This window comes from Ictidomys tridecemlineatus, chromosome 1 (assembly GCF_052094955.1).
Source record: "Ictidomys tridecemlineatus isolate mIctTri1 chromosome 1, mIctTri1.hap1, whole genome shotgun sequence".
Lineage (NCBI taxonomy): Eukaryota > Metazoa > Chordata > Mammalia > Rodentia > Sciuridae > Ictidomys > Ictidomys tridecemlineatus.
This window is the reverse complement of record NC_135477.1, coordinates 85,614,560-85,637,715: the sequence shown is the minus strand read 5'-3', so window position 1 is coordinate 85,637,715 and position 23,156 is coordinate 85,614,560. Positions and strand designations below refer to the sequence as shown.

General features: G+C 41.3%; 1 non-coding gene across 1 annotated transcript; it reads right to left on the bottom strand.

Annotated features, from left to right (window-relative positions):
* Positions 1-2,417: 2,417 nt before the first annotated feature.
* On the bottom strand, positions 2,418-2,524 carry LOC120886065 (U6 spliceosomal RNA). The gene has a single exon (XR_005728838.1). It is a non-coding gene; the product is annotated as a U6 spliceosomal RNA (small nuclear RNA).
* Between the last annotated feature and the right edge of the window lie 20,632 nt (positions 2,525-23,156).

The window sequence follows — 23,156 nt, the reverse complement described above, 5'->3', positions numbered from 1 at the left end:
TGGGCAGATCACTGAAACCTGTTTCCTCTCCTGTGAAATAGTGGTTGAATGGAATTATCTCTTGCTTCTTTTCACACAACTTATGGCTATTTCAGGTCATGGTGTGAATAAATTCACCTCTGGACTCAAATTGTAAATGATAATATTGATAAAATTGAGGCTCCAGATTGTCCAGACTCCTCTAGTAGTTTCCAGTACTACCCTAGTTATTTGTCTCCTCTCAGCCCCTCAGTTCATGTCTCGAAGGTCATTGTATAGATAGAGAACTTCAGGGCATTTGGAGAAGGAGCACAGGAGAGAATAAGGGAAGCAGTTCAAGGCCTTCAAAACACCTTAACCCAGCAAAATTAAGCAGGTTCAGAGCAGTCTTGGGGAAGATGGGAGGAGAAAACCAGGTTGTTTTTTTTTTTTTTGTACCAGGGGTTGTACCCAGGGGTGCTTAACTACTGAACTACACCCCCCGGCCCTTTTTATTTATTTATTTTTATTTAGAGACAGCTCACTGAGTTGCTTAGGGTCTCTATAAGTTGCTGAGGCTGGCTTTGAACTTGTAATCCTGTCTCAGCCTCCGGAGCCACTGGGATTACACGTACCCAGTAAAAACCAGTCTTCTGAATGAGGCCTTTCTCATAGCCTCAGATTTTATCACTAGTTCCTTTCCTGGCTGGGCCACAGGTTCACTAGTAATGCCTGTAAAGAGCTCAAAAGGGTAAGGCCTGAGTGGTGATTTATTATGCTGAGGAGGGCCCAGCTTGGGCATGTAAGAGCATTGCCATCCAGAGCACTTCAGCTCTCTCTTCAGCATGTGTGTCTTGTGCCTCATTGTCCTAATTTCTGACTATTCATTAAAAGACCTGGGGAAATTTAAAAACACAGGTGTTTCTCAACTTACAATATGTTCTGTTTCTGTAAACTCATCATGAAAATATCGTAGGTCAAAAATGAGTTTAAGGCCTGGGGCTGGGATTGGGGCTCAGTGGTAGAGTGCTTACCTAGCAAGGGTGGGACCTGGGTTTGATTCTCAGCACCACATAAAAATAAAGGCATTGTGTTGTGTCCATCTATACCTAAAAAAAAAAAAAAAGTTAAAAAAAAAGAATTTAAGGCTTGGAGCAGTGGTGTACGCCTGTACTCCCAGTGGCTAGGGAGACTGTGGCAGGAGGATTATGAGTTCAAAGCCAGTCTTAGCAAAAGTGAGGCGCTAAGCAACTCAGTGAGAGACCCTGTTTCTAAGTAAAATACAAAATAGGGCTTGGGATATGGCTCAGTGATCAAGTGTCCCTGAGTTTAATCCATGGTACCCCCCGCCAAAAAACAAGAATTTAAGGGGCTAGGGTTGAAGCTCAGTAGTAGAGTCCTTGCCTCACACATGTGAAGCACTGGGTTCAATCCTTAGCACCATATAAAAGTAAATAAAGGTACGGTGTCCATCTATAATTAAAAAAATTTTTTTAAATGATTTTAACACACTTAACCTATGGAACATCCTACTTGGCAGCACTGTACACTGCAGTGTTGATTATTTCTCCTTTTGATTGTGTGAGTGGCTGGAAGCTGTGGCTGGCTGCCATGGCCCAGCATCTCAAAAGAGAGTATTGTACTGTATATTGCCAGCCTGGAGAAGATGAAGAAGAAGAGATCAAAACTCAGATTTTAAACTGGGGTTTCTATTGAATGTGTATCACCTTCAAACCATTGAAAGTGCCTAAGTTGAACCATGGTAAGGTTGGAGACTGTCAGCATGTCTGGGGCCTATCTGGATGGATGAAATCAATGGCTCAGGGGACTCAAATATATGGATATGTTTTTAAAAGCTGCTTTGATTTTAATGTGCAGCTGGAGTTGATAGCAATACCTATAGATGTTTATAGAGAGGCCATGGAGAGACCAATGGTCAGTCTGGAGCTTTGAGAAGGCAAGTCAGACTGCAGATCCAGTCCTGAAGAGGGCTGTGGAAAGCCAGAGAGGACTGAGGACAGAATCTTACGGAAGCCCAATGCCAGCAAGAGAAGGACGAGTGATGACAAAAGAGGCTGAATTGGAGGAACTTGAGACACAGGGGGAAAAACTGGTGGGATGGTTCTCAAATGAACGTCCCATGGTCATAGAGGTCAACAGTGGCACCACCTCCAAACAGCAGATTTAAGATTAGGACTGAAAAAAAAGTCTTCCTTGGTCTTGACATCTAAGCAGTCTTGGGTGGCCCTAGCCAGAAGAATATGGTGGAGCCAGTGAAGCCGAACCGCAGTGGGTTGAGAAGGAAATGGAGGTGAGCCAAGAGAGACACTGAAAATTCTTTCAGCAAGCAAAGGACACAGCTATGATTGGGACACATCTCCTCCCCTGGGACTGTGAGCATCCCCTTACCATCCCACAGGAGACATAAAAGGAATCTGGCTGTTATTTTGTTTTATTTTTAAACTATGGAATGCCTCACGAATTTATGTCTCATCCTTGTACAGGGGCCATACTAATCTTCTCTGCATTGTTCTAATTTTACTATGTGTGCTGCCAAAGAGAGCACTGGCTGTTATTTTTGATGCCCAAGCTGAAATGGGGTTCTCCCCACAGGCACAGACACATACTCCAACTCTCAGGAGTGCTTTACACCAGAGGGAAGTCAAGCCAAACTAAGAGCCAGAATATGAAACCTATTTAAAACATGCTTGATACTTCTCCGAAGCAGTGTTAAACTCGGGGTAAAATAGCCCACTGCAACCAGGTGGCAAACCAAGCAAAACCAGCCATGACTCCAGGCCACAAAGATCAGTGCTAAGGCTGCCAAGCCTTCAAGGCCTGACTTTGTCGCCTAACAAGAAACTCCTGGAGCAAAACAACCTATACTCCTCCTCCAGGATGGTTGACCACTATAAGGGAACTCAGGGAGGCTACAATGAGAGAAAACCCACAAAAACACCAAAAAAGAAGCAGAAGCAGCCCTCTGTGAAGCCTAATGCAACCAGACACCTCGATGCTCAGAAGAGAATTTGCCCTCTTCCTTTCTCCAGCTTCTTCAGTTGCAGAGATCAGCTCTGTAAGGAGACAGGAGGGGGCAAGGGCCGGTCTGTCCCAATGCTGTCTCCCCCTCCTCCTACTCTTTCTCCTCTAGAGGTTGCCCATTCTAATCTCAACCTGATCCTATCAGTAGCCACTTTCACCAGAGGGGCTGCTGGGGAGGACAACGCAGACTGTCAGCCTTCAGCCACAGAGCTGTGAAAAGACTCTGGTGGAACTCCAATACACTGCCTGAGTAGCCTGGTGGCCTATAGTGCTAAGACAAGGTCAAAGCACAATAGCAATTACCCCTGAGTGGAGGTAACTGGAATTGTACACAAGGGGGCGCTCTCTGTCTTAACCTTGGCTTGGGGCATGTTAAGGTTAGAAAAGTTCCTTGAGCCTTTAGGATTGGTGGGCTTTTTTTGTTTGCATATTTTACTGCAATAAAAAAGATGTTGCTTTTTTTTTTTAAGGCAATGACGATTATGCCCAGTTGCTCCCTGTTGCCAGGCCCCAAAATACCACATTGCTATTTCTCTCTCTTCAGGCAATGGTCTACAATTTTCCCTTTGCCCTGTAGCCACCACCATGCAATTTGCACCTCACTAATTTCCTGGCTGGATCTTAATGTTGTCTGGTCATTGCTCCACCCTCCCTGAAAGCAGTGACCTGTTGCTGGTCCTGCCCACCAGTTTGCCGTGTAGGGTTTAGGAGGTACATCTGATTGGCTATCTGTGACCTGGAAGGATCCTTCTCAGAAATTCAGCTTTAAAGAATCACAGACAGGGGCAGATACTCTGATGACACAGAATCACGATATTGCAGCTTCTGAAAGCCTGTGTTATGAATGGAACTGAGGTGGTTTGGGAGCTGTTCTGAGCATGCCTTATATTACATTTCACTTAGGTTGGAGGGGGTGTTTCTTGGCAGGATTGCGTGATTGATGCTCTTGCTCTCCAATTTTCTGCTCACTGGAGCGTTAAAGCGGCAATCCTGAAGTCACTATAAAGCCAACAGCCTGGGCACAGAGCACTTAATTCCAATCTACAAATAAAAAGCTTTTATTACTTTCTTTCCTTCTTGTTTTGCCTTAGACCCCAAATTGTCTTTCACAGGGGTTTGCCAAAAATGTAACTGTGGAGTACTTTCGCAGGTGGCAATTAAAACAGCTGAGTTCTTCTCCCTCCATAATGAAGGGTTAGGAAGACTATATATAAGTGCTGAGTAAACACCTCAGATTCTTTATTTATGCTTCCTCATTCTTCAGGCAGGGTGGTTTAGTGGAAAAATTCACTTGGGTTAGATGTCAGGAGAGCTAGGCTCTGGTACAGATTAGCTATTCGACCTCAGATAACTTATTTATATGCTTCAAGCCTTGGTGTTCTCATCTTTATAGCGAGAAGATCGCACTAGATGATGTCAAGGGTCTCTGTTGTCTTAAGTTCTAGGAATTCATGATATTGTTGCATAGCTAAACATATGTTCATCCATCTTACTTGAATGTGTTATGGTTTGTAAGAAACAATCCTGTCTACTTGGAGGTGGGTGTTCGTTCATTCATAAGCAAATATTGATTTAACAAATTCTGTGGCAGGCACACTGGCAGTTCTGTGAAAGACACAAAAATGAATACAACCAAGACCTTATTCTCAAGTATCTGTGAATACTCAAATACATATTGGATGTGGCGTTATCCCCTTTGAAACACAATAATAGTAATGAGCATGTCAACTCACTCTAAGTGGGCACGGACAAGACATAAACTCTTGTCCAAGTGATGGTCCTGTTTATGCCCTAACTGCTACAGATTGCTGAAAAATGTCTCTGAAAAGTTCTCAAAGTCCAAATATCTTGCCAGATTCTTCAAATGAATTCATTTAGAAAATTTGCTCAGTTTAAAGCGCATGCAAGTTAACATTTGATTTACTATTGATCTTAAATTGCTCAAGGTCTCTCTGGCCATTTTAAGCTTTTCTCTCTGTGTGTGCATGCACACATACTTGTGTATCTACTCACATTAGACATACGCATTTGTTTGTGCTTTTCATTTTAAAATTTAATAGTTACCAGTATATTTCCACTGTCAGGTACTTGTATGTCCCATGTCCCATGGACATCCTGCCCTGACATCTGTGGAGCTGGTTATCTGTGGCAATCTTAGTCTTGCCAGATCTGTCCCCACAAAATGTTCTAAAGTTCTGGAAACAGCTTATACTTCTCTCTGGTTGAAGGTTAGGAAGGATGTTATGGTTTGGATACGAAGTGTGCCCCAAAGCTCACACGTGAGACAATGCAAGAATTTTTAGAAATAAAATGTTTAGATTATTGACTTAACCTAATCAGTGTGTTAATCCACTGATAACTGGGCAGTCATTGTAGGCAGGTAGGGTGTGGCTGGGAGAAATAGGTCACTAGGGATGTGCCTTTGGAATGTGTGTGTGTATATATATATATATATTTTTTTTAAACTTTATTTAAAAATTTTTTTTAATATTTATTTTTCAGTTTTTGGCGGACACACATCTTTGTTTGTATGTGGTGCTAGGAATCGAACCGGGACCCCACGCATGCCAGACGGGCACGCTACCGCTTGAACCACATCCCCAGCCCCGGAGTATATATTTTTTGTCTGTAGTGATTGGAACTCTCCGCCCTCTGCTGCCTGTTGCCATGTTTGGAGTTGCTTTCCTCCACCACACCTTTGTACCATGATGTTCTGCCTCACCTTGAGCCCAGAATGATGAAGTCAGCCATCTATGGACTGAGAACTCTGAATCTGTGAGTCCCCGAAATGTTGTTCTTGTCAAGTCTTTTGGTCATAGCAATGCAAAAGCTAACTAGAACAAAGGAGGACCTGGAGTGAAACTGCCAGAACCCCTCCCCCTGGTCCCTTGTCACCATGGCGGCAGCATCCTCCCTCCCCAGCATTCAAAACCCTCAAGCTCTCCAAACACCCCGCCCTCTATCTTCCTCTAGTTTGAAAGGTTGAGACTGTGGGTGTGAATGGGTTTCAGTCTCAGCTGGCAGGAACTTTAGAGATCTCTAGAAAGCATTTGTGAGATATTGGGGGCACATAATAAAAACCCCTTCTTTGGACCCAGAAAGCCCGTACTTAGAGAATCTGAGAACACCAAATCTAGAAGGGATGGCAATGCAGGACCCAAGCTCTTCACTCTAACTGGTGTCAGAACCAAAGCAGACAGGTGACACTCAGAATTACTAACTAAACCCTGTGACTCCTGATTTCTAGCCTCTTTCTGCTTTGCCACTCTGTCAGTGGTCTATACTTTAAAACCTTTATCTTGGGGCTTTTCTTCCCAGGGGAACTTTAGAAAGCAAACAAGTGCTCCAGGTATCAGAACTGGGCTCAGTCCTGGAGGGAGTTCTCTGTCCTGGCTCTAAGCTGAGCCGAGAGCCTTCCCTTCCTTATCTCCCCTGTCCCTAACTCACCCCTGACTCCTCCCATGGAACCAGCTGTCCCAGATGCATCATACTCTTTTTTTTTTTTTTCTGGAAAATTGGATGTCAGCCCCATTAGTGTGGATGATTTTCCATGCCACAACCTGCCCTGCCCGCATCTACCATCCCCGTTCCTCCAGTGTGAGTTCTCCAGCCACCGAGTCTGGGGTGCAGGCTGCCCACTACCAGAGCGCACTCTCTAGGGCAGGAGAAGTGTCAGCATGTAGCACAAGCCACAGGGCAGTCAGAGTGTGCGGCTAGAGGCGTCCTCCACAAGGACAATGGGACTTTTATTTCTGGTCTGCCTCAGCTGGCAGTCTCTCTCCTGCTCCCTTTCTCGGTTGGGCTTTGGTTTAAAGTTACCCTTTCAGGATTAGCTTGGTGTTTTCTTTCCCTTGCCACCGGGGAAGTTTCTGTTTCCGAAGTAGACCGTACAGACAGGTCAGTCACAGGCCCTTGCCTGGCCACAAGCCTCAGCCTGACAAACAGAGGCCCGCCCAATGCTTCTTGCCATGTAGAAAGGCAAATGGTAAGATAAGCTAATCTTATAATCATGGTTCTCTGTTGGGTCTATGTAATTGTAAGCAAGTGCCCCTCTCCCCACCTACCCCACAAGGTTTTCACAGAAGATCCTGGAAGAAGCAGCAGTGTGTGGGTTTGTCTGTTTAAGCAAGCCTTGCTCCTTGCGCCTCAGTTGTATGGCTTTAGTCACCACGAAGTCTGGCCACAAAGACATCCATCCCATTTCCTTTGCTCTGAAACTCAACGAATGAAACACCCTAACATTTTGGGGTTCTCCTAAATCCAATTGAGAAGGTTCAGCTATCTATCTATCATCTCTCTATCTTCCTGGGCTGGGGATGGAACCCAGGGCCTTGTGCATGCTAGGACGGAGTTCTTCCACTGAGCTACATCTCCAGCCTCCCCTTGCTTTTTTTCCCCCCAAAATACTAAGAGCTGTTGGAGGAAGAGGTTGGGAACCAGAGTCTCTGAAATCAGAGATGCTCTCTAGGAACACCAAGGCTCTGATCCCATGATCTTTACACCCTGGGAGGTTATCCAGAGCTGTTATAACATTGCCTCTGGCCCTTCTCATGGCCAAGTAGCTGGTCCCTAGTGTTTTCTTCTTGGGGAAGCTGGGCCCCAGAGACACCCCCAACCCAGAATCTGAGTTAGCACCAAGGAGACAGAAAAGTTAGCCCCTCGAAAGCCCATGAGATGATGTTAATTTCACAACACAATATCTGCACATGCCGCATGTTCATATGGTAAGAGGGAGCACTTTAAGGACAAGAGGTGGCTTACTCTGGACCTTAAGTTTTTTAAAAAATTTCCTTTTAGCAGTACAAAATCAATACCTATATAAAGCAAAGGAAACAAACAAAATCCATTCCTTTTGCCCATCCTCCCTACAGCCTCTTCCTTGGAGTAACAGTGATTAAGGTGTACATCTTTTCACATCTGTCACTTTCAGTGATCCAGATAAATACTCCAAGGACAAGTTTTGTGTTGGTTTGGTCCCCTTGTTTTAAAATTAATTTTATTGAGATAAATTTATCTACAATAAAATACACACATTTTAAGTGTATAGTGGGATAATTTTTTTTTGTTTTGGTACTGGAGATTAGACCAAAGTATATTTTACCAATGAGCTATATCCCCAGTCCTTTTAATTTTATTTTTATTTTTATTGTGCAGGATCTTACTGAGTTGCTGAGGCTGGCCTCAAATTTGCTCTCCTCCTGCCTCAGCCTCCAGAGTTGCTGGGATTATAGGTGTGTACCAGTGCATCCAGCTGGGATGAGTTTTGATGCATGTATGCATGCAACCTCAAGAATGCCACCTCAATCATGACACATAACATTTCTGTCACCCACAAATTCCCTGGGGTCCCTTTGCTGACAATTCAAAATCCTAGCCTGGAACTACCACTGGTCTGCCCTCTACTATTACAGAGTAGTTTTGCCTTTTCTAGAATTTCATCTAAATGGAAGTATGCAGTATGTACTATTTGGTGTCTTTTTTTTTTTTTTTTTTTTTGTATCAGCATGACTTTTGCGATTCATTTGTGTTGTGGTGTATAGCCTTAGTTATTTTCTATTGCTGGCTGATATTCCATTGTGTAAATATGCCATAATTTTCTCATTCACTCTTTTGTTGGTGGACATTTGGTTGTTTCCAGTTTAAAGCTTTTATGAATTGCCTGAAAAGCTGGTATACTGTTATACATAATCATGACAAAATCAGCATATCCAAATTTGGTTCTGAGTTATAATTCAGAGCTTAATCATCAGAGGGTGTATCTCTAAGGCAAACATCTTTATGTAAACAAAAAGTACAGATAAGCCAACTAAATCTTGATTATAATAATGATAATGACTAACATTAAATACTTGCATGACACTTCCAATTTGCAGACTCTATTTTCAGATGCAATCTCTGGTAGATTAATAAATTGATAAGTTCCAGACTCTTACTATGCTCTTTCTCAACCCCACCTCCTCATTCATGGTCCACAAGGAGGGGCAGAACTGACTCCACTGGTACTTAGAAAACATGAAGAATTCTGTTAATAGTTTTACCCATGAAACATTGACCCATGAGCCTGCTGACACAGACCATTTAAGCCCTGATTTAGATTGAGTTCTAGGGAATTCCAAGAGGCCAAAACTATTCCAAGAGGTCTGCTATATACATATCCATTAATTGAAAAGAATCCATTAGAAAGAATCTTGGAAAAAAAATATAAAGTAAGTAGCAGCAAAACATGATTTGACTTATTTGGCTGACTTATTGCAGCAATTTTGATGATAGAGGACATGCCACCCAAAAGCAAACTTATGGAGCAAACTGGTAGAATAAACTTACATATTTAAGCCTTGGAGTTCATGCTTCTAGCCAGGAATGCAATTTTCCTCTCACTCGAATTATTCATTTCCTTTTTATAGGTCACGTCTCATTTACCTTGATTTAGCATTGGGCCAAATATGGTTATGTATTTCGTGTGGGGGAGGGAGGAGAAGGAGAGTGAACAAGAAAGAATTAGATAGGAAATATGGTGGCCCTGTTCTTAATATCCAAGTGCATGCAGATCAGGAATTGTACCACATCTTTGATGTTTTTCCTATTGTGGAAAGAGGAAAGGGCTTTCCTGGGTTTATATGCTGGCAAGAATAACGAGGAGTACGCCTGAAAATGCTGTTTGATGAATAGTGCTTTCTTGCATGTCATCGTGAGGAAGTATCATAATGTACATTTCACCACGAGACCAAGGAGAATATTTAAAAAGGAAACTCCACTCCAATGTGAAAAATAGACTGATCCCTACATCTGTCTACAGGATGAATAAATCACTAAACAAATATTTTAATGGCCTTAAAATACAATTTTAAGAAAGCCATTCCCTAAGGTGGTTGGAGTCATCATTAGAAGGTTTATTTTTTTTTGAGTGTCTAGATTGTCACATATCCACAATTACAGTTATGACGAATTCACGGGGGGAAAAAATCATATGCCCACAACTGTTAAATGAGATAGATAGAAATAAAGTTCTGACGTGAAGAATTTCTTCACATTAGGTAAGGGAATATCACAGCTTGATATTTCAATTCTGACAGCAATTGATTTTTTAAAAATCTACCTAGACCCTTGATTTCTTTCCATATATCACCTTTATGCTACAGTTCATGTTTTACTAAAAAATCCCAAAAGTAAGCATAGCACTGAAATATTTGTTGAATAAACAAATATTGACCTTAATATAGTTCTTAACATTCTACTAGCTTTTGGGGGGGGTATGCCAGGGATTAAACTCAGGGATACTTGACCATTAAGCCACATCCCCAGCCCTATTTTTTGTATTTTTATTTTGTGACCAGGACTCACTGAGTTGCTTAGAACTTCACTTTTGCTGAGGCTGGCTTTGAACTCGAGATCCTCCTGCCTCAGCCTCCAGAGCTGCAGAGATTACAGGGGCATACTCATCTCTACTAACTTCTTAAACAGCATTAAAAAAAAAGATTTCTGTTTTTTTTATCACTGGATAGAGATCATTTGTAGCAGAAGTTAGGAAATCATCATTCGATGGACTAAGCTCTGCCTGGGTTTTCCTTTTGATAAATAGTTAATATTCTTTCTCATTAAATCACATATTAGAGGGCTTTGTATCTTTGAGGGAGATCTAAAATATCCTTATTTTTTCACTAAAAAGAGTAATACAAACTTGCATTACTGTGCTGAACAATGTAGAAAGTGCATCTTATGCAGATGTGATGATTCTCTTATTGAAGTCAGTGCTTGTCCGTTGTAAACCATCCTTTACAGGACAAAGTGTAACCTTCCAGTAGCTTTTCTCCCCTCTAAGTGCATAAACATTTTTTTAAAATTTAAGCAGAAAAATATATCATACTATACACATTATTTTTCAATTCGCTTTTTTCACAATGAGATTTTTTTTTTCTTTTTGGTAGTACAACTTATGTTTTATTGGTTCTTTTTAGTTACATGTGGTAGTGGAGTCCATTATGATAAAATTATCTGTGCATGGAATATATCTTAGTCTGATTAGTGTGGGGATGGAGAATTTAATGTGATAGAACAGTGTTTCAGTCTAGCCCTTAAGGGAAAGGACCTCTTTCATTCAAGAATCCATTCAGTTAACATATGCTGAGTCTTTCCTGGGTAGAGTCACTGTTCTGAGTGCCAGGAGGCATGAGGGCAGGAATTCCTGCCTTGGTAGTTAACTTCTCTGCATCAGTTTATCATCTGGGGCCACACATTTTAGTTACTGGCTGAACATCTGATTGCAAACCTTGCTTTACACTAAACTCCAAAATATAGTAAAATAAATATAGCATCTGGTAAGACTTTATTAAATATGTTTTTGTGTATCACATGGAAGCTTAAATATGTTTTTATCTTTGAATTTAAGCTAGAATGCATTTTGTTTCCTGTTGTTTATCACTGATATGCAACACAGTAGAGGTAGAGTTCTTCTTGTCAATTGAGAAGATTTGCAGTCCCCCTTGTGCCACAAGTTATAACCAAATCATACCACCAACCACAAGCAAAAACATTCTTCAGGCAGAAGAGGGCCTGCACCCATTCACCACAGAGAAACTGCTGTCCTGGCTTAGACACTGTTGGAAGGGAAGGTCAGAATGTCTTAGAGAAAAAAAGATAAAGCCATCTACATTTTGTTGTTGTGTGTTCTTCCTCGCCAAGCCTCCCTCTAAACCCCACTTACATCCTTCATTTCCTGGAGTCTTCCTCTTAGGAGGAAATGCAAATTCTGGGCTAAGGAAAATATCTAGGAAGCCCTTTCTTAATGCTATCTTTCTTCCTCACCCCTGATTAGTTATGACAAAGAGACTGAGCTCGGTCCTTCCCCCAAGGTTGCTGGCCAGGTTAATCTGTCCTCCAGGTCTTCCATGGGCAGGCAGAGTCCACCAACCAGCTGCACCACACAGAGACCTGATTGAGGCTGAGCCCTGGTAACTTGCTGGCTGAGTCAGGGTGGCATTTATGACTGCCTGCTGACCTTGCTTGGCCCACAGTAGACTGTGTGGGCATTTGTACTGTTCCAAGTGGGAACACCGCTGCCCAATTCTCAACTTTGCGCAAGAACTTTTTGAGCCCTGGCAGCTGAGATGAACTATGTGGAGGACAAAGAGGCATTTGCTGGGAACTGAAAATGAACCTCTCGTAGGTGAATCAAGGCAATTTCTCAGGTCTAGTAGGGATGGGCTGAGGTGGGGAGAGCAGCCTGTGGGAGGAGACAATCCAGCCTGGTTCCCGAGCGTCCCTGCACGTCCTTGCTGAGTTTGCCAAACTGTGAAGCTGACGATCTTTTGATCACAAGCTGTTTCTGTAGTTAAGTCACGTGGATGATTAAGCAGCTCCAGTACTGAGTACTTACCCCTCCATACAGAACCATTGGATTTTTTACTCCCTGATGTAAGAGATGCTAAACTCTTAGCCCTGATTCCTTAGCTGTGGCAAAATCCACTATGTGTGCAGTTTCTGTTTGTGCCTGTCACACCTCCTTTTGGGATGTGGGGCTAGGGAATCAGTCCTTCTGCCCATGTTCCTGCAGTTTGCTGTGTAATAAGTAATAAATTGACTTGAGCCTCACTGTCCTATGAAACTGTGGCAAGTCAACCTGCTTGCTTGCTGTCTTAGCTTCCTATTGCTGCTGTAACAAATCTTCACAAATTTAGTGGCTTGAAACAACACAAAGGTATTATCTTAAACTTCTGGAGGTCAGATGTCTGAAGTGAGCCTTATGGGGCTAAAATCAAAGTGTGGGTAGGCCTATATTCTGAAGGCTCCAGTGGAGAATCTGTTTCTCTGAGTTTTCCAGCTTCTAGAAGCTGTCTGTCTTCTTGGCTCGTAATCCCTCCTTTCCATATTCAACAGCATCACTCCAACCTCTATGTCCATCATCCCGTCTCCTTTTCCTGCCTTTGATTTTGCTTTCCTCGTACAAGGACCCTTGTGATTACATTGGGCCCACCTTGCCATCTTAAAATCCTTAATCACGTCTGCAAAGCTCCTTTTGCTGTGTAAGGACCCGGAGAGATGCATCACTGGAGCATTCAAGGTGCGACAAGTGCCCAGGGCCGTGTGAGCTCAAGATTCAGTGTCTTTCGTTTGGGGGCGGAAGTGGGAAGACAGACGCCATTACCAACAGTTGGTCACTGGCTCTGAAAAGGACTCAAATTACTGACAGCTTAAAGTAATCAACGCAATGAAAGCCATAATTATCCCAATACTGTAAAGGTTTGGGGTTAAAAAAAAAAATACAACAAAAACCAGCTCTCCCGATCTGTGTCTTTCTGTCTGGGTCTCTCTGGTTACATAACAAGAAAAGGACCCGCTCAGGAATGAGTCACAGATGGCTCTGCTCAGTGTTTGCTTTGAAGTCAGTTCAACTTGATTTATCTGGTCCCTGGTTTGAGGATGGGGTGGAACAATCTGACACACAGAAGTGCCCCGGGCCCAAATGGGGGACAGAGTATCTGCTTCCTGGGTGCAAGTGCATGAAGAAGGGTTTGCCCTTGCAGCGGGCTGGCTCTGATCCCGGCTGCTTGGGGGAGAGGCGTGGAGGCTGCTGCTCCCTGGCCTGCTTGGCCTGGGGTCTGCAGGGCCCGTCTGAGGCTGCTTTTCACATGGCTGTGTGAAGACGGCAGCTCTAAACATGAGCCAAGCTTGGCCCCAGTTGTCCTTACCAACCAGGGAGGGGCCAGACCATCTCAGCCCAGGAAGGTCAAGTGGGGCCCTGGGTTTCAGCCTTCCTTTGTGAGCCTCTGTATTTATAGCTGTTACTCTGCTCATTTTCTCTCAGGTAATTAATTACATCATCTCTCTCCAGTTTTCTGAAAGGAATAATTGACTCAAGAGGCAAGAGCGTCAAATATTTGTGGAGGGCAGTGTGTGGTGCCTGAGAAGCAGCAAATGTGAGAAGGTGCTGCTGGGAATCAGAGAATCACAAAGACCGGTGCCAGGAAGTCTCTAAAGTTACCTAGCTCAGAGTCTGCTGATCCAGATGGCTACAGAGACAGAGCAAGTCCCTCAGGGTAAGAGACCTAGAGTATAAGCCTGCATGATGGCCATGGATTGGAGAATGCACACCCTTTCTGAAGGGAGGCAAATCTCAATCTTCAGGATAATTTATAGACCAAAGAAAACACAATTGCAGGTTGTGTTTGACCCAAGAGTCAGCAATTTGACATGTTTGGGAGGTCCCACCCCTTCAACCTACAGATAATAAACAGATCCAGGGATCTTACCCAGTTATTGAGTAGACTGGTCTAGAACCCAAGAGATCATGGCTCCCGGACAGGGGATTTCTAGTCTGAATTTTTGCTGAGAATCTACCCCAGGGAAGCCCCTCTGCCCTGTTCCTCTATATGGAAGATGATGACAATTTGACCAAAAAAAAAAGGCACCCATCAATTTCTACCTATTCCAGGAAAAAGTCGGTGGCAGAAACATGTCCACCCCTAACATGAAGCAACCCTCTCCTGAAGTGTCACCAAGTGGCTCATTTGCCAATTTTCAGCTAATCAAGGACTGACAAATGTGTCTGGACACCAGAAAGTCCAACATCCCACCTCAAGAGAACACTTGCCCACAGGGACCATCTTGGGAGTTTCTGGAAACACACTCTCCTTTCAAAGGCATCAGCCCTGCCAAAACAAAGGTGATCTGCACAAAGGCTTATCAAGAAACAGCTGGGATTCCTTTTGTCCCAGACCTAGTTTCGGACACTGCCCTACAGGAGAGGATGATAGTGCTCAGGGGTTTTGCCCTGGGTTTATCTGTTCCTAGCAGAGAGATGCAATCTGACCTGAAAACTGTAACTGTCTTTTCCCTGAGCTGCTGCATCCCTAGGATGGCTGCTGGCAAGTTTCTGCTCCACCTGCATTGGAGCTGCAAGAGAGGTGCAGGTGCCCATAGGGACCTGGGAATTATCTGTCTTTGGGCAGAGTACTCATCTGTTTTCTAGGCTCCCCACCCTGCTTGGCCAGGGACCCACTTCCTGACAGCACAGACTCAGCTTGGGACCTGTGATCTTCCCAGCAAGCCCTGCTGTCCTTCTCAACTGTGAGAAGGAGAGCACATCCAGGCAACACCCACTTTCTCAATATTTTCTATATAAGTCTGATTCCAGCAAAAAGCCTTAGTGGGCAAGACAAATGTTCTCTCTTTACAATGACGATAGGCAGAATGCCATGTTACAAAAGCTAATATTTATGGAGAATTTATTATTTTCCAAGCACAGAGATGATCATCTGTATTCTTCCTCTCTAATCCCTATGAAAATCCTATAAGGTAGGCATTCTTATTCTTTTCTGTGCTAGTAATGAAATCAAGGTTCATAGAGAATAAGCAAATTGCCCAGGGTCACACAGGAAAAGAATTCAGATTTGCACCTAGGCTTAAGCTGGACTCAATCTGCTTCTTGCATGGATATCTGCCTTTTGCTTTGCTCCATCTTATAGCACAGACTGTGCCCCCAAATCACTAGCCTAAGCTATACCCAGATGATGGCACTAGTATACCCAGATGGGATGAGTTTCAGGAGAGGGCAGTTACAACTCCAGTTCTTCCCAGGTCCTAAGGCATCTAACTTTTGCAGGCACCACCGACAGAATATCAACTATATTAATAAGCTCTATAATTCTAGTTTAAATATAAATGTTGTTGACAATCTTGTGTGTGTGTGTGTGTGCATATGCACACACACACACACACATTAGGGATTGAATCCAGGGTCTCTTGCATGTTAAGTATGCACTCTACCACTGATCTTGCACCCCCAGCCCTGACTGACAACATTTGGAAACCACAGAAGTTAAGAAATTTGCCCAAGTTTGGTCAGTTAATAAATGTTAGAGCCAAGATATGAATTGAGACAGCTCATGCTCTGAGCCACCATAATGCACTGGTTTGTAAAAGCCTTTTAGACATGGAGAAGGGATAGCCATTCATTTTCCAAGTACTTCGTTTGCTTGCTGATTTTGTGTGTGTGTGTGTGTGTGTGTGTGTGTGTGTGTGTGTGTGTGTGTGTTGGCGGGGAGTGGTAAAGAACTTCTTGCTTTACATTTTGTCTTGTGCAAGGTGGTTCAGAGAATGACTGGGAGATGATCCAAGACCTTTGATTTTAAAGATGAAGGCTAGGAAGGAATGCTGGCTGATGGCCTGGCAGGAAAGAAAGCTTGAGATTAAGACAAGAGGTTTGCCTGGGACTTGGAGGGATGGTCTCCCAAGTCTTGGAAGGGATCTGTATAAATAGCACCCCAGAAATAGTAGAGATCTGGGTCATGTACACAGGGACCCTGAGATGGCAGAACCGGACAACCTGTCCCAAGGATGTAGACACTGATTCCTGTAACTTTGAGACCCTCAATGACAGCTCCCAGGACAAAGCTAGGCACAGAGAAAAGGAGATTCTAAGGGAGTCACACTCTGTGAAATGGACAGTGGTGACTGACAGATGAGAACAAAGGCCTGGTGCCCAGAAAGTTCAAAAATTCTTACAAAAGGGGGATGCAGAACCCCAAAAATGTCTGATTCCAGAAATTCCCAATACTTAGGAGAGTAGGTGCATAGACCAGATTTATTTTTATTTAGGAAAATAAATGTGACATTTCTTTCAATTTGAATGTCATGGAACAATTCACATCATATGTTTATTCTGTCTCCTTTCCAATTCTTCCCATTTTTTTCAAGCTCCCAATTTTTTCCAAATTGAGTTTGATAGATTAGTCAAGAGAGTACAGAAAGGGGCTCAGAATTCACACCAGCCAACCCAATCATTTTTCTGGTCCCCTCGCATGATGTAGCTTATATACAAATGTCATGTGTGCATTTAGCTGCTTCATCTGTGTGTGGTCCATTTTTCTAAACCATGGATTAAGCTCCTCCTAAATAGGAACCAGATCTTTTCTTTGTATTTAAAACCCTATCTTATAATGGTCAGCACAGAACCCAACACCTAGAGAATGTTTGTAAATGTGGAGAGAAATGTGTTTAGGTTTGGAATGACCTTTGTGCCATTAAAATAGATGTCTCTTCTGGGTCTGCCCCTATAATGACAGATCTGCCCTGACAGTGGGCATTAATTCCCAACCAACTGTGATTTGAACACAAAGCTGGGATGTTGTGCTGGAAGCATGATAATCAGAAATTGCCTGACACCTCTGTAGACAAGGCGTGCTCTCGATGGTGTTAGCACCTTTCCATCTTCTCCTTGCCTTGCCAGACCCTCACCTGGCTCAGTGGAGAGAGAACTACTGTAGACTCCAAGATACTTGAGCTTGGATGAATTCTTTGGGTGAATTCCTTAGCCTCTCTTAACTTTTGTTTCTTGGTCTTTAAAATGGGAAAAAGGAGCATTTCCATGAAGGAATTTTTAAGAGGATTAAAAGATACTGAAGCAAAATCCCTGGCATAGAGACAGTGCTTGTCATTGATGACATCTTTCCTCACCCACCACTGGCTTTTCTGTAGTTGTTCCTTGAAGGTCAGACCACAATCCAGAAATGTGCCAAAACAAGAGGAAAGGAGGCCTTGCAAGCATTACAGGGGAAAGGAAAGACCTGGAGCCTGACCCAGGCTGACTCTCAGACTGACCCAGGCTGACTCAGGACCCTCACACTGGAAAAAGAAAACAAAGACTTAGGACCAGGATTATAGCCCATTTGGGGACTACAAGTTGTGTCTCCTTAGGCCTTCCACTGAGAGCCCTGGATGCTGCTTACCTCCACTACAGACAGCCACCTAGTGTGACAGAAGGTAAGATCTTCAATCTGATTTTGAATTTGTGTTCTTCCACTTACTGCCTTATGATCTTGAACAAGTCGTATGACTTATCTGGGATTATTTTATTATCTGTAAAATACATTGTATGAAGCCCCCACACACAATGCCAACATAGAATCAGTGTTCAGAAGCATTTTGTATTATAATGTGGCGGTGAAGAGGCGCTGAGCTCTGAACCTCACTCTAACTGTGCTCAAGTAACCATCCTACAAATGTTGTACTTTCTTCCTCTGCAAATTGTGACAGCAATATATGCACTGCTCCAGAAGATCTGAGAGAGGAATTCAGGAGCAAAGAGTTAACTTGGAAGGTTATCCTAGGAAATACTGGTAGGGAAATAGAGAAGTGAGACAGGTCATAAAGGGCAGCTGGAGGGAGGTCCTTTACACTGGGGAACTTAGGGACAATATGTAGGATATACCTTAGAGTTACCCCAGCTGAGTGGCAAAAATGGTGGGGTGTTTGTCAACCAAGTTCCCATATGTTATTTGGTTGAGAGCTGTTCCCAAGCAGTGTAGCATTCATCCTCCCAGAGTCCTGTATGCAGTCTGAGTGTGCTGCTGCATCCAGGTTATTCAGGCAGAGAACTTCAAGTGTCTGCCATAACAGGCTGCATTATAAAAGAGAGTGAGAGGGGAGATGGATAGGTCACCAGTGGCATCTACTTCACTACCTCATGAATTGTTAGACTAAATTAACACAATAAATATGTAAATTTCTTAGAACAATGCCTGGTGTGGGTTAATTGCTGTCTCAAAGCACATTCAACTAAACCGGATCAAATAATCTAAATCATATTTAAAAGCATTTTGTGGATGCTCTTACTATCTCTTATCTAATGGAAGGGAAGAAGGAGGAAATAGCAATTCAATAAATATTTACAAATATCTCACCATGTTTGTGAGGTGCTGTGTTCTCCTAGTAATCAAAGGAAATGAACAGCTTATATATCTGAGATAGGCTCTACTCACACCACTTCCTCCTAAGCATATTTGGTTATTATATTTTTTTAAATATATTTTATCTTTCTCATCCTTATAATTTATAGTTGTGATTATTTGTAATCTTTGAAAAACCATAGATAAGATATAAGTTACTCAAACTATGGAGATAGGCAAAACTCACTTTCTAATTCTATCAATTATGAACCAGTAAAACTCTATGTTATTAGCCTAGTTCTTACTCTTAAATATGAATGGAGCATTAAGAGTCAACCGACATTTGGGAAAAGTCCAGATCACAAAAGAGAACTAAAAGATATAGATAGAATAACCTACAGGAGAAGGAACGGATATTACACAGAAGATAAAAAAGAATCCTTAAAATTGTGTACCTCTACATGTTGAGAAATGCAACAAGTTATCCTAACCACAAAACAATAATAAGTTGCTATAGAAAAGGAAGCAAATGGAATCGTAACAAGATTTCTAGGATATTTAAAAACAATTAACAATAAAAAGTAGCTAATAGAAGACAAGATAAAATTTGGAAAATTTCCCAAAATTTAGGGCAAAAGATTTAAAAAATAGAAAATATGAGGAAAATAAGAGATCCAAATGAAGTATCAGATGAGAAGGTCAAATATCCACCTGAAGATGAATCATCCACATGAGTTCTAGGAAAAAAATCGTATAGCAGAAGAAAGGATAATTTTCCTTTAAATATATTTGTAAATTCTTTGTACCCTTCTTTTCAAATGGTGGAGCTTAATTTCCCTCTCCTTGGATGTGGAAAGGACTTAGTGATTCACTCTAATGAATATAATGTAATATTTTGACATATCCAGTGCTTGGTCAAGATACTGCCTTTTATGCTTTCCTCTCTCTGATAGTTCACCTGTTGGAAGCTGGTGCCATATTCTAAGGATATTCAAATAGCTTGCAGAAAAGTCCCATGTGGAGAAGAATAGAAATCTCTAGCAACAGTGAAAAAGCCACCTTGAAACAGGATTATTCAGCTCTAATCAAATCTTTAGATGACTGTAGCCTTGTACATCTTAATTGTAACCTTATAGAAAATCCCAAACCAGCAGACTTCTGAATTTCTAAATCACAGAAGCTATAAAAGATAGTAAATATTATGGTTGTTTTAAAGTCCCTGAGTTTTGGGGCAATTTGTCAAAAAACATAGATAATCAATTCACTGCTGTAGAGCACAAATTGAAGTCCAAACAGTGGAAGTTACAGAAAAGAAGTCCAGCTCCATAAATGAAAGAAATTTTCAACAATGATTTGAGATACCTTTAAGTAGTGGGGTTTCTGCCAGTATCTGAGCATAGGCCAGATGCCCATTTGTTGTTAGGGATTCTGAAGAATCTGTCATAAAATCTTTGCACTAAATATACTCCAGGTCAAACTCAAAGATTCTACTGTTTTTTTTTCTTATCAAGGCTATGTTCTTATTCATCCAACATTTCATAAAGACCTACTATATGTTAGGCACTTTATGTGGTGTTTTGGGTAGAAAGATGAAAAACATAATCAGTCTTTTTACTTAACAAGGGTACTGTCTAAACAATAACAAAACAAAACTCCAACATAATGTTTTCATGGAAACTTTAGCTGAATCAACGTCTGGAGTAATACTATCCACAATTGACCAAAGGACAGAGCTTTCTTCTTCCATGAGTTAAAGATACACTATTTACTTCACATACACCATTAGTTTTGTTATCACAACCTCATGCAGTAGGTATTTGAGATTAATTTGCCAAAATCTCATAGCTAATGACACACCAAATTCTAAGCTTGAGTCTGGACTCTTCCTATAAAAACACAATGATGCATTGGAATATTACTCAACATTAAAAAAAATAAAATTATGGCATTTGCAGGTAAATGGATGGAGCTGGAGAACATCATGCTAAGCAAGTAAGCCAATCCCAAGAAAAACAAAGGCTGAATGTTCTCTCCATAAGTAGATGCTGATCCATAATGGGGTGAGGGGCATGGGGAAAATGGAGGAACTTTGGGCAAAGGAGAGGATGGGGTGGTGCAGAGGCATGGGGTCAGGAAAGATGGTGGAAGGAGATGGACATCATCACCCTAGGTACATGTATGTATTTGTGTTTTTTGAATCGTCAGTTCACTTTTTCCCCTAAGTTGTCAAGTGTGTATGTGTGTGTGCAGTTATTCAAAGTATATCCTCATCTTCTTTTGACATTTACAAGGCCTTCAGTGATATTCCAACGAGGAATGCATTCTTGATATTGGTAATTTGTTTCTTCTTCCTTTTTCCTTTGTCAGTCTTATTAATATTATGTTTATTTATTATTTTTTTCTTCACACATACAGTGTGAAGCTACATTGTATACAGCCAGAGAAATGAAGAGTTGTGCTGCAATTGTGTACAATGAATCAAAATGCAGTCTACTGTCATATATTACCTAATTAAAATTAATTAATTAATAAAAACACCCACAGTGATGTTTATTTTTCTTAAATTCTTGGTTCACAGATCACTCAGCATTTTAGTATGCAAATACTGTATATATTCTGCTAGATTCACAACTATTTCACTTTGAGTTGTATTTTGTCTTTAATTTTGATGTCCATTTGTCCATTGTTAGTGTACAGAACTACAATTTAATTTTGTACATCCATCTATATTGCATCTTACAACCTTACTACTTCTAATATATATATTTTTTCAAATTCCTTGGGATTTTCTATGCAGATAATCCTATCATCTTCAAATAGGATAGTTGTATTTATTTCTTTTTGTTTGTATGCCTTTTATTTCTTTTCTTGCCTAATTGCATTTGCAAGTTCTAAACCTCCAGTGCTATGTTGAAAAACAGCAGTGAGAGTGAATATCATTGTCTTGTTCCTAATATTCTAGGCAAAACATTTAAGTCTTTCAACATTAAATATATTGTTATCTGAAGGATTTTTTTGTAGATGCTATTTATCCAGTTGAGAAAGTTCCTTTTAGTTTTTTTCTGTGTTTTAGCGTGAAACATGATAAATCTTGTCAAATTCTTTCATGAAATTTTTTGAGATGATCATGTGGTTTTTGTCCTTTATTCTATTAGCATGGTAGATTACTTTAATTGGTTTTTCAAATATTGAACTAGTCTTGCATCCTTGGAATAAAGTCCACATGGTCCTCGTGTATAATTCTTTTTATAGGTTGCTAAATTCCACTTGCAAGTATTTTGTTAAGGTTTCACATCTGTATTCATAACTGATGTTTATATGTAGTTTCCTTCTTCCTTCCCTGTCCGCCTCCCCAGTCTCTTTCTCTTTCTCTCTTTTCATTTTTCAGTGTCTTTCACTGTTTTGGATATCAGGGCAATATCAGCTTCATAAAATGAGTTACAAAGGGTCCCTCTTCTTTATTTTCTGGAAAAAAAATAATGTGAAATTGATGTCAATTCTTCTTTAAAAATTTGGTCCAATTACCCAGTGAAACCATATGGACCTAAATCTCTCTCTTTAATAATGTATTCATTTTCTTTAATGGCTATATGGCTATTCAAATTATCTATATCATATTAGATGACTCATGGAAATTTGTGTTTTTTGAATCATCAGTTCATTTTTCCCCCTAAGTTGTCAAGTGTGTGTGTGTGTGTGTGTGCAATTATTCAAAGTATATCCTCATCTTTTTTTTGACATTTACAAGGCCTTCAGTGATATCCCAATGAGGAATGCATTCTTGATATTGGTAATTTGTTTCTTCTTCCTTTTTTCTTTGTCAGTCTCATTAATATTATGTTTATTTATTATTTTTTCCCAAGAAATATCTTTTTGTTTCATTGATTTTTTTCTCTATTGTTTTGCTATTTCCAATTTTATTGACTTCTGTTTATCTTTAATGTCTTTGCTCTTCCATTGCTCTAGGTTTATTTTGTTTCTCTTTTTTTAGGTTCTTGAGGTGAAAGTTTAGATTATTTCCTAAAAATTTTGTAATGTATATATTTAGTATTATAAGTTTTCTGCTCAGCATTGCTTTACTATATCTTATAGATTTTGACATGTATTTTCATTTTCATTCAGTTCCATGTCTTAATTATAACCTTCTGTTTTACTGACTTTTTTTTTAAACATCACACCAGCAGGATAAAAAGAGGTAGTCATCACCTTTCACCAACAGGTGGAGGTGACAGCTTTCCCCTTGGCCTCTGTTGATAGGTGGAGAGTACTGGATGGAAGTGTGAGATCTGGGTCCTTGTGGTGTCTGCTGAGACAAAGGTGGGGAGCCTTGTTATCCCTGGGCACTTGTGAAAGTCCTGACTCTCCACTTGGCCTCTTCTGACATGACCCAAGTGGGGAAGAGGAAGGGTGCCTTGTTACTGCTGGGTAAAAGCAAAAGTCTAGGCTCCCCATGAGATCTCCACTCAAACCACAGGTGGGAAAGTGCTTAGTACC